Genomic DNA, 10907 nt, shown 5'->3' with positions numbered 1-10907 from the left:
CCGGTGATATTGTCTGGCCTTATGTGAGGGCTAAAAAAATGATTTTAAACTCTTAGAAATTATTTTGTTGCAGTGGAACTCCCTTGCAGAATGCTCTGCATGCAAAGGTTTTGTCAAGCCTTACCCAGAGTAACAGTTGCAACCTGGTAACTGCCACCTCTGCACAGAGAACTCTTCCAAAGCTTGCAACAATGAGATCCTGTGCCACTCTAACTGTTATGTATTCTGAATACATGGAAATGATCAGGGAATATTGTTGTTTTTAATGAGTGGAATTCTAGTATCTTCATGCAAGTGTTTAGATTATATGTTTATTTAGCCAAATGGTGTTATCCCATTCCATGGTTATGAGTGTAGAGATGTATTTTAGATGAATGAAGAACAGGTTTTGTGCTCTTCAAAAATCTCTCCTGTTAATTTTGTCATCTTGGTCAGAGATGGTTATGTTAATGATGCAGACAGCCAACTATGGCTGAATTGCCTTTACTATGTAAGTAGAAGGAAAAAGTGACAGGAGCATGCATTTCCACTGACATGCCATTTTACTTGAAATACACAGCACTACATGCTTTGTTGCATATAGATGTGATGTGGTTTTTTTTCCACAGTTAATGGGCATGTGCTGAGTGACACTTTGATCTTTTCTGTTCCTGGGTTGTGTCATTGCTTGAACTCCACACACAGATGCTTTGAATCATCTTTGTCATGTAATTTGTGCATTTGCTCAAACCTATGCAAAACAGGATTTAAGCAAATACCTACACAGAATTTTCTGCTTGCTGAGGATGGAGGTCATATTATGCACTTATTCTGAACTCTGTTTGCAAAGGCAAATGTCAGTGTAACATGAAAATTATGGAGAAGCAGGCAGTAAACCTTCTTCCATTAAACATCTCCTGTCAGGTCATTTAGAGTTTTCAGTGCAACACACCATGCAGCTGGAGTGTGTGATCTGCTTACTGCTTTCAGGCTTGTTGTGACTTCCCTGTGTGCTTTTAGCTCTGTGGTTCAGCCACCAAACAAACTATCTCTGCTAGAAGGCTGGTGTTTCTCCCAGAAGCTCTCCAAAATCACATCTCCCTAACTACCAGAGATAAGGTGAGATCATGGCAGCCCCATTGCTCCTCGTGTTTTCTTTGCTGGTCTGACTTCCTGGAGCTGCCATGGGTATTTCACATAAGTAAGCCGCCTAATATGACAGATCATGCAATTACTTTTATTAATAATGTACATATGTGCATTTATTGAATTCAGAGATAATTTGCTGCTTTGCAGGATTCTTACCCACTGAAGGGGGGGAAAAATAGGATTCCCAAGCAAAACTCACCTGGTATATTGTGCAGAGAACTTAGCTTTGGTGGTTCAGTTCTTAGGTGCTCTGCTGCCCAGTGAAGTAAACAGCTTGGGTAAATGGAACCCAGTGAGAGGTACAAAAGCTGTGTGCAGAAATAGAAACCTCCCTAAGGTGGTCAGCGGCAAAAGCTAGGAAAGGAGAAGGAGGCACATGATTGATTTTTGGATGATGAGACACCTTTTGTAATTCAAGCTGCTTTTCCAGGGCATTGTGTTTTCGTCAGGTCCTGCCTGTATCTGTGATATTCACTTGGTCAGTGAAATCTTACTCCTGCAAGATTTAGATGAGGGATTTGGACTGTCAGCAGATCAGAAGTGGCACAAACACACCACAACCAGCTCTTCTGAGATAATTTGACTGCCTTTATTCCTGACTCTCCCTTATTATAGCAGTAGCAGTTCATACCATCCCACCATCCCTTGCCTGCAGCTTTAGTCTGTGCTAACTGAGGGTAGTAGAAATTCCTACAGGATCACAGTTGGCAGATGTATCTGCTGAAAGAGAAATGCCTTATTTGTGAATCCCTGTAGGACTGAAATATTGAGTTATTCAGCACTGTCAGTAGGCCCAGAGGCAGAAGCATAGGCAACCAGAGAGCTTTACTGATGGAATCTTGGGCATCGTGGGGATTTAGCCAGCTCCAAAGTTAGGCAGTAGCTGAAAAGGGGGCTCTGAGGATTTGCATTCAGAATGAAGGATGAATCTCTCTGTAGATTTAGCTAGTGTAGCTTGTGCAGGATGGGAGACAGTGGTGAGCCAGCATTATACTATATTAATTATTTGAGCAAAGTGAAGCATAAAATTCCCCACAGCACTCTTCTTCAGCCTGTTAGAGTTCTTATTCAAGAGTGGAAGGCTGTTTAATTTTGAAATGCATGTGACAAAGGCCTGAAAGATATGCTGTGGGTTGCATTCCTCCCCTCAGAGACCTGCCTGATGGCAATGAATGGGACTTCCCATCATGACCTTCTGTCTCTCTAGGTTTGGATATAAGACAAGTATTACATGCTGACATACATAAATCTGCTGCAAATTGATTCCACTGCGCAGAAACTTAGCTGTTTTCTTTAGCTCCAGTCTCCTTCAGTGTAACTGGGAGCATTTCTGGCTCTGAAAGTATTTAAGGGTTAATAGAAAGCTGAGTATGAAAGTCTGACTCCTGCAGATATGGCTGTGGAATATAGTGCAACTAATAAGCTTTGGAGGATGGTAAAAATCAAACAAACCAGAACTCTCAGGTGGAAGACTCGTTTTTATGATACAGCCTTTGAGTTCTCTGGCTATTTGGTGTCCAGCTGATCTGTTTCACAAACCAGATTTTTGAGAGGAACTGCTTCTGTTAATGTAGTCCTATGTAAGTGCTGGTATTGGGAACCTAAAAACAGGAGGGCCCACCTTCATACTTAAAATAAGATTTTTCTCCTGCACTTTTCTCAGCAGGGGTAAGGATGCCAGTGATGATGGAAACTGAGCCAGCAGGTCTCACTGCCCACATTGACAGCGGCACCATAGTAGGCTGATACTAACAGGGACCAGCAACCCTCTTTCATACAAATGAACATAGTCTCCGTTTTAATCCTTAAAGGTGAGCTCTCTGTGAATGAGTATTTTCACCTCATCATTACCACGATGCCATTGTTATGTGTCACATACATTTCCGAATTAAAGTTCTACAGTTGTTCCTTGATGCTTTTATTTGCTGTTGCAAAGCATCAGAGGTCACTGTGCTCAGACGGTTGTTCCTTGATGCTCCTGCAACATGGAATCTAAGAACTCTAGGACAACAAATGTCTGGCATATTGCTAGCTGTCAGTGCTCCTTGAAAAACGTAGTGGCTTTTTCCTTATGGAATGCACATAATTCTCATAACAACTTTTGGTTCTGGCATTTTTCCTTATCTTAAAGTGGCAGTGAAGCACAGAGTGTTTAGTCTGTGTGTTTAGGATTAGGATGGCACCAAAAGGCCACCAGGGGTGTGTGCACCTTGCTGTTGAACACCAAAAAAGGGGCTTCTAGTTGCTGGAAATGAGAAATGGTTATCTGAGCAAGCAAGAACAAAATAAATTAAAACAAAAAAAGAACAGGAGGCTGAGGGAGGACTGAAAACTGAACACAGATCCCTTCCTGATAGATTCTGCTTGCAAATTCACCTGGAAGAATTTTAAAGCTCAGTACTTTTTTATGGAACGGGCAAAAACTGATGCCTAGAAACAATACCCAAACTTTTGGGATTTGGATTCCTAGGAAAAAGGAATAACTCTATCTTTCTCCCTATGTTGATCAATAGTAGGATTTCATTTTTGTAAAACCCAGTGTTTATTACTGTACATATTCCAGGAATTTAATTCATTCTTGCAAATGAAGACATGAAGAATACTCTTTGCTATCCACTTGGCTTCAGTAGCTACAGTATCTGCTTTAATTAGTAATGATGTATCCCTTCAAGTCAGGAAGAAACACCCAGACCCCACTTTCAATTCCTACGACAAATTTTCAAACCATCCGTTCAATATTAACTAAACATAACTGCAGAAAAACTAAAAAGAAAGGTGTTTGTTTATATTTCCTCAGCTATGAAAATATTATTGTGTTACACCAAAGATTTCCTTTCAAATTCACCTGATCTAAAAGGCAGAGTTTCTCCTGACTATGCAATTCAGCTGAGAAAGTGGCTGTATTTTGTCAAATTCAGCTGCTCTTTTCCTACCAGAGTGCGTTCAGAATCCAGCCGATCTATTTCTGTGATTCACTGCAGTTCATTCTGCTGCTGTTCCATTGAAGGAAGCTATTTTTGTAATTATTCAGTAGCAAAGCTATCAATTCATTTAGTGGTGAAAAAGTTCCAGATATCTCTGTAATGAAGGTTGTTAAGTGGAACCAGACAAAAACTGTTTCTCTGTAAAAGGGGCATGGTGTGGGAAAGGCCTGCATAAAACTTTAGTAGCACCACAAAGAAAGAAGGGCTCTGCTATGTGAGACAGACAAATATTGCCTTTTGCAAATGCTGAGGCTTTTTCTTCTAAGTTATTTTGGGTTGTGTTAATCAATATTGCTTTTATTATCAGAGGTCCTGAAATGAAAAGGCTCTTCAAATCTTACATGGATGCTTATACCTGCTTCAAAAGAAAACCAATCAGGTCAAGATTGAACTAAGTCTCTGAATATGCCGTCCGACTGCTTCCTATGTATTAGAAAAATTTGCCTCTCATCAGATTTAGTTGTGACCATTAAAGGAGAACTCAGTCAGCAGCCTCCTGACTGCTCTGTGACTCCACCTCCCCCATTTACTGAGCAGCTGCCTCCATAGTGGTCTCAAGCCCTAAGGCATGCTACCACTTGGCAGGGTACTTAGCATGTAAGGAGCCTCTTGGGCTGTTAAAGACCTGGAGAACTGGTGTGAAAATATGTGGATGAGTTCACCTTTTTAGAGATTTACTTTCTTATTCCTTTGGGTTCTTTTGTGATATAAAAGGTTATGGTGACTACCTGCCCTTCTCTGGCCAATACACACAGTGAGTTCAAAATCTTGAGCCTTTCAACTTGATTAAGTGTAACTATACTCGTTACCTTCATTCTAAAGGAAGATACTGAGTTGTTAGAGGTGAAGGCAGCTGATTCAGTGGCCTGACAGGAGGGCTTGATTATGTGATCTGCAGTGCTCCAGACATCTCAGTGACTGAGGATGTTCCCATCAGGTGGAGCCTGCCAGGCCTCTCATGGGCAGGGGGCTATGGCATGGGACACTGCATTAGGGATGCTGATAACTGGGGCCTGCTAGGGGCTGTGTCTTTGTCTTGTGGTGAGATGGGACTGGGCACAGAGGTAGGGCTGCAGCCTGGGACACACTCGCAGCACTGGATGGCAGTGTTACACAAGTTCAAACAGGTTTTCTTTCTTTCAGGTTTGAGAAAAAGACAAAACATGTCACGCCTGTGGCTGGAAGTGTGTATTTTTCAGAGGGGGCATCTGTAAGTACTGTTGTGACCTACTTGTTGCTCTCCTGCATGGATTTCCTTCTCCCATCCTCCCTCCCTCCCTCTCTCTCTCTCTCTCTTTTAACCCTGGTAACTTTCCCATGCTTTCTTCCCTCCCAACCCCTTTTCTCAGTGAGTATTGGAGTGTTTCCCATGCCTCTTCTGAGCTGACTGGGCACTGGAAAGGTCGCAGAGCTAATCACCAAGCTTTGCCACTGAAAAAGCAATATATGAAAACCCAACAACCATAAAGCTAGTGAGAACAGTCTCTTATCTTCCTCACAGTTTTTTTTAGCTTTAGGCACAAACGACAGGGAGGAGGAAGGGCACGTTGGCACTGGCACAGTGTGCTTGCATCCAGCTATAAGTCCATCAGGATCAAATATACTGCAGGGAAAATACAGAATTTGTGCAGCTAACAGTTTACTCCTATTATGGAGTTTGCCTGTTGCTGGTAGTGTAACAGAGCAGTGCTTCCAGGAGGATTCTAAGCTGAGCTTTGCATGTGTAATGCCAGTACAAACACATGCAATCGCACTCTTACTCCAGAGATGTGTGTGCCACGTATATTTGGCAGCAAGCTGTGAAGCTGGAAAGGCAGTTGTGAATATGTACTGCTACGGGGTTTTTCCACCCACGTGGATCCTGAGCTGGGATTTTTCTCCTGCTTTTCATCTCATTTCTCAGTGTAATACTAGGGTCGCGCTTTAATACAGCAAATATAATTAGAGTGCAGTTACACAGTGTGACTCCATTTCATGATACCTGTAATTACCATCCACCTATAGCTAGGAGGTTCATTAATTTGGTGAATAAACTGCTTATTATCAGTCTACTTTCTGAGTTAGGATCTCACATTTTAATTGCGATGGCACTTTTTGCATATATATCTAGGGGCTTCCAATGTGACTATCAAACTACATTTGTGTCACACTACATTTATGATTGAATTCAGTTTGTTTACAAACATATCGTATTTGTTTGCACAGCAGTAGTATGTTGGGTCAATTAGAAAGGTAAATCAGTACTCACATTAGTAACTCACACCCACAGTTCTTACAGGATATCTCTGCCCTGCTGAAACATGCAGGATTTTAAGGAGTGTTCTGGGGTTGGCTCTTGTTTTCACTCATCTTCTTGTTCTATGTGTACAGCCACTTGTCTGTATTACAGGTGGCTGGCAAGGCTCACAAGGCATGGAAAGTCCTTGGGATCAGGAGAGAAGTCATGGAGGATGCAGCTGGTCTCCTTGCAGCCCCTTTCACTTGGCTGTGGGTATCCCTCTGCTGGTTTCAGCACAACTTCCATTCAGGTATTATAGCTTCACATTCCCAATCAATTTGAATTAACTTTTTTAGTTTTAACAATAAAGTCTCTGTGCACTAGAAGTAACTGCCACCTGGTTTATATTTCTTCATGGGTCTGGGACTGTAGGATTCTCAGAGGACCTTGGAGTAGGCAGGCACTCATAGCTCTTTAAAGTCCATTGGGAAATCAGCCCCTACATTTGTTGGGACTCAGTACTCTGTGTTCACCCTCAGGGCTTCAGGAGCAGGGGTTACAAACCTCTTTGCCTGTGTGCTAGAGGTCTGGGATGCAGCCTGGCCATTTGCTCAGTGAGAATGAGTGCAGGAGCAGTGCTTGCACGGGGCAGAGGAAGGAGTAGCTCTGGAAGAGGTGCCCCAGCCAGCTGCTAATCCATCTTTGTATGGGTACAACAATTAGGATAATTATAACTCTGAGTAAGAGGCCGTTTGTGTGCCTCTGCTGTTTATATGTTTCTAGAAGGAAATTGCAGACAAGTGCCTGCCAAGTGTATCCCTAGAAATATTTTTGAAACTGTCATCCACAGGCTTTGAATACCAGAGGCTGTTTAATTTCTCGCCCACTCTCTTTCTCTCTCTGAGCCCCCACCTCCCACTCTCTGGCCTGATTTCTGTAGGGAGAAGAGTTTAGAGTTTTACTGCAGTGTAAAGATTTAGGCAGTTTTGTTTGAGGATGGAGTCCAAAGGTGTCATTGCTGGGCAGCCCCTACTTCGTAGACAGAGCAGCACCAGCTTAGTGCAGAGCGCAGGGACACCCTGGGAGCACTTCCAGTTCCCAGGGCAGGTGGCCTCTCCTCTGCACCCTCTCACAGGGCTGAGAGAGAAAGAAAATAGTTTGGGTGCGGGGAGCTGGCGTATTGCAGAGAGTGAAATCTGCTGTCACTGGAATGGGATGTGCCATCACTGGGAGTACTGCTCTTGGAGCACCATAAGTCACTTTTAGAGCAAACTTTCAGAAGTGGCCCATTGAAGTTATGTGTACACCAGTTCTGTTTGGTCCTGTCACTGGTCCTTTTGGATGTCTGGGACAGAAATTTGTAACTTGATTTTTGCAGTGAATGTGCTTCGTCGCTAATCAATCATCTTCTCTATTGATGATTTGCATTCTAGTGGCTGCTATGAGTGACTTGTGCAAATGAAATCCAGAAGGAAATATGCAGTGAGATGTGTAATGAAACAGTAATGTTCATGGCACTTAACTAAAAATCAGTTGAAACTGTACAAACTGATCTCTATACATCCCTGTCCTGCAGTGCACGGATGAACCTCTGTTGTTACCAAGAACAAAAGACCCGAAATCATCCAGAACTCCTTATGTTCACCACAACTGCAAACTGAAACAACTGCAGACAGCAATGCTGAACTGTCAAAGCATATCATAGAAAAAAACAAGGAAGATACTTCTCCTTGGTAAGCAGAGGTATGACATTTCTTATGTGTCTTTCTGGCTTCATTTTTAAGAAGCAAAACAAACCAGCCCCACATATACTCTTCTTTGCATGTTTCCATCCCTTACTCAGGACTGATGCTCCAGGGTTTAGTGTTTTTTGTTTTTTGTTTTTTTTCCTATGCTTTCTGTAATCTGGTGTTTGAATTGTTACTGTCAGTAATTTGGATTCCTGGAGATAGCAGCAGATCCAAGCACAGAGGCAGAGTTGCTGTGCTTTATAGATGCTTTATAGGCATCTATAGAGTCTGAAGTGTGTGGTGGACAGTTAAAAGTACAATCCACCTGCCCTTGGGATTCATAAGGATTCTTCCATTTAATAAAGCAGATGCACAGACTGAATGGAGGGTGAAAACCTCTTAAAAAGGAGGTTGACTCAGTTGCCCTTTCTTCTAATTGGGTGATTTTAAGTACTTCAGCAAAGATTCAGATCATTTCTTATTCTTTCGTGATTATTTTGTCCTTTTGTGCATGTGTGTTTCCTTACTAAATTACTGTTCACCTGTTGGCAACTTCCAAGTTTCTAGCTGAACTCTAACAGCTGCACATCTTGGGTTCTTAATTGGTTACAACTCACAGAGAGCCAAAAAAAAATAGTCAAGTTAATGGTCTTCCTGAGGAAGGGACTAATTTGCTCTTATGAGTGGATATATAAACACTAATTATATTCTGAAAGGCTTTGACTATTAAAACCACATTACAAGGAATATGTAGAGCCTTCTTCCTCACCTTCCCACACACGTGGGCTGAGAATTACCCTGACCTTTGTATCCTAATTCCTGTTTTCTTTTCAGGTTATGTCTGGCCTGGTGCTGGCTCATTCACTAGGGATATGCTCTCTATTTAGAAGAGAGGTTAAGCTAGTAGGGGACCATTTGTTTTTCATGGTGATCTATCCAGGGCTATTTTCTGAAGGTGTGAGCTGAGGCTTCCCACCTGCAGACCACAGGTGATAGCTGAGGGCAAAGACACTTTCCAGAGTGCAGGTTTTTATGTCTTTGGACAAATCAAAATCAGTAGTTACCAACAGTGACAATTGTCAGCACTTGTGCCATCCCTGACAGTGAAGTGAAAATCAAACAAACCAATCCCTGTGAGTTCTTCTCTGATATGATTGTATTAAGCAAGTTTAAAAAGCACACAAACAAATGGTGGTTATTTGCCATTGGGGTTAATGAGCCCTACACTGAGGAAAGGCAGGGCAGTCAGGACAGGCAGCAGTGTTTGTGTCTTCACCAAGCTATCATGAATTGCTCCAGCCAAGTGCCATAACAATCTCTCTTCTGTCCATGGGGACCATCTCTGCTGTGGTTGAAGATGAGAACACAACTCAGAGCTCTGCAAAGTGTCAAAGCCATGCTGAGTCCAGAATAAGGAGACCAGAGGCAGTTATGCAGCATGGCTGCAGGACGTGGGAGCAGGATAAGGTAGCTTCTGTAAGCTGCTGCAGGAAACCTGAACCTTGGGAAAAGATTGTCCTATTGCTCTCTCTGAGCTCTCTCCTATGTTATGATATGCTATCATAGGATGAGTAAAACAGTCATACGTGTGTTTTTTCAGCTTTTTAGCTCTTCTCACAGTGAGAAGAAACACTTAGAGACATAACTCATTATAAAGTCTAATAGAGGTTATGTTTAATTAATCTCTGAATAAATCCAAATGAAAGATAACCATGTCTGTCCCTCTAAGCAATACATGATGTTAGAAAATGAATCTATATTTCTCATGTTTTTTTATTTACCCATTTTGGCAGGGTGACTGGGAGGTCCTTGAGGGAAAAAGACAGTGTTGTCTTTTCCCCAGCCACTGAGGTGTTGCAGAAGTATTCCTGTCCAGAAGCAAAGTGAGAAGAGTTCTAAAAATTTCTTTACCCACAAGTCAGATATAATATGGAACATTGGGGTTTCATCGTATGTTACATCTTTCTGTGACATTGCGAACTGGAGTGTTCACATAATCATACCAAGGAATGAGGATTTCTTTCCTATTGAGATACGAAGCAGGGAATTAGCCTCAGGAATAGTTAGCTATAGCTTTTCTGGGAGTGATTGCATCCCATCATCCTTGAAACATCTAACAGGGAGACTGCCAGTGTATTTCCTTTTGAACTCCCCCTTTAAATGGGAAGACCCCCATGTTGCTTTGTAGTAGTTGGGATGTTAGTTCAGTTTCCATATCAGGCACAAGTTCATAACAACATTCATAAACACACGTGTTGCTATTTGGGAGGCACAGCTGCTGACATTCCCCATTAAGTCATGAAATGTGTGGGATGTGCAAGTCTCTGCAAGGTAAGTGCTGTTCTGGCCAGTGTCCCAGGGCTGTGGCATCACTGGAGGAGCTGCAGCACAGCAAGGTGCTGACATGGCACTGACAGTCCTGTCTCTGGAATCCCCTTTTCTTGTGTCCCCATCTTAGTTGCTCCTGGCCTCCTCTAGGTGTGAACCTAGCAGAAAGAAAGTCTTGCTGATGCTAAGAAGCCTGGAGTTAGGAACCAGAGTGAAAATGATATTCTGAAAGGGTTTTGGAATACAGATAGAAGAAAATATACAGTCACTGCTCCTGGGAGATCAAACAGAGGTGCATCTGAAAACATACATCATCTTCCTCCAGGATACAGCCTTCTGTTCTGGCTGCCTATCAGAAAGAGTCCGTGCAAACACAGCATGACCTCAACACAGGTAATAACATAATTTGGAGAATGACAAGATTTCCATTTCACAACAGATGGAGAAGGTGAAGCTGGCATATTTTACGGAGAAGACAAGTTACAGTACATCATATGGCTTACACAATGCTGAGTAGTA

The 10907-nt window shown here is 42.4% G+C and overlaps 1 long non-coding RNA gene across 1 annotated transcript; it reads left to right on the top strand.

Annotated features, from left to right (window-relative positions):
• The first annotated feature begins 5224 nt into the window (after positions 1-5224).
• Positions 5225-8126, top strand: LOC116653452 (uncharacterized). The gene is made up of 3 exons (XR_004307286.2): positions 5225-5322; positions 6502-6640; positions 7907-8126. It is a non-coding gene; the product is annotated as an uncharacterized LOC116653452 (long non-coding RNA).
• The last annotated feature ends 2781 nt before the right edge of the window (positions 8127-10907 follow it).

This window comes from Coturnix japonica, chromosome 5 (assembly GCF_054131305.1).
Source record: "Coturnix japonica strain WE chromosome 5, WE-NBRP24, whole genome shotgun sequence".
NCBI classification, from domain to species: domain Eukaryota; kingdom Metazoa; phylum Chordata; class Aves; order Galliformes; family Phasianidae; genus Coturnix; species Coturnix japonica.
The sequence above is the reverse complement of the archived record's forward strand: the minus strand, read 5'-3'. Positions and strand labels throughout refer to the sequence as shown.